Source organism: Penaeus monodon, chromosome 29 (assembly GCF_015228065.2).
Source record: "Penaeus monodon isolate SGIC_2016 chromosome 29, NSTDA_Pmon_1, whole genome shotgun sequence".
Lineage (NCBI taxonomy): Eukaryota > Metazoa > Arthropoda > Malacostraca > Decapoda > Penaeidae > Penaeus > Penaeus monodon.
The window spans coordinates 32,233,158-32,233,542 of NC_051414.1; the positions used below are offsets into that span (position 1 = coordinate 32,233,158).

The following is a 385-nucleotide window of genomic DNA, read 5'->3' on the forward strand; positions in this document are numbered from 1 at the left end:
CTATTCTCCCGCTCATTCTATCGAAGTAAGTAAATTACTTTCCCCATGTCATTTATATTATAGCATATTATCTACCTGAATCATGGCATCTAATGTAAAAGCGAAATCAGATTGATAAAGCCAAATTAAATGTCATTGCAAAGTTTCAACACATTCTGGATTCATAACAGAACTTCAAAAGGTCATGGAAAGTTTGTTAGCTTGGCATATTCTATCGTCCAATGATAACTTACTGTAGAATGATAAGATCATAAGAGTTCACGAGGATATTCCATTGTAAAGTAATATCTGAAATGTTTCTAATGTAAAAGAAAGCAAAATGGTGTCAGTTAAATCAAAGCAGAGATAAATGATGAAAAAATAAAATCTTTAATAAAGAGCAACT

General features: G+C 30.6%; 1 protein-coding gene across 1 annotated transcript in view; it reads left to right on the forward strand.

Moving 5' to 3' along the window:
- Positions 1-385, forward strand: part of LOC119591690 (carbonic anhydrase-related protein 10-like) — a gene marked incomplete at its 5' end in the record, with an annotated part of 13,391 nt that overhangs the window by 1,554 nt on the left and 11,452 nt on the right.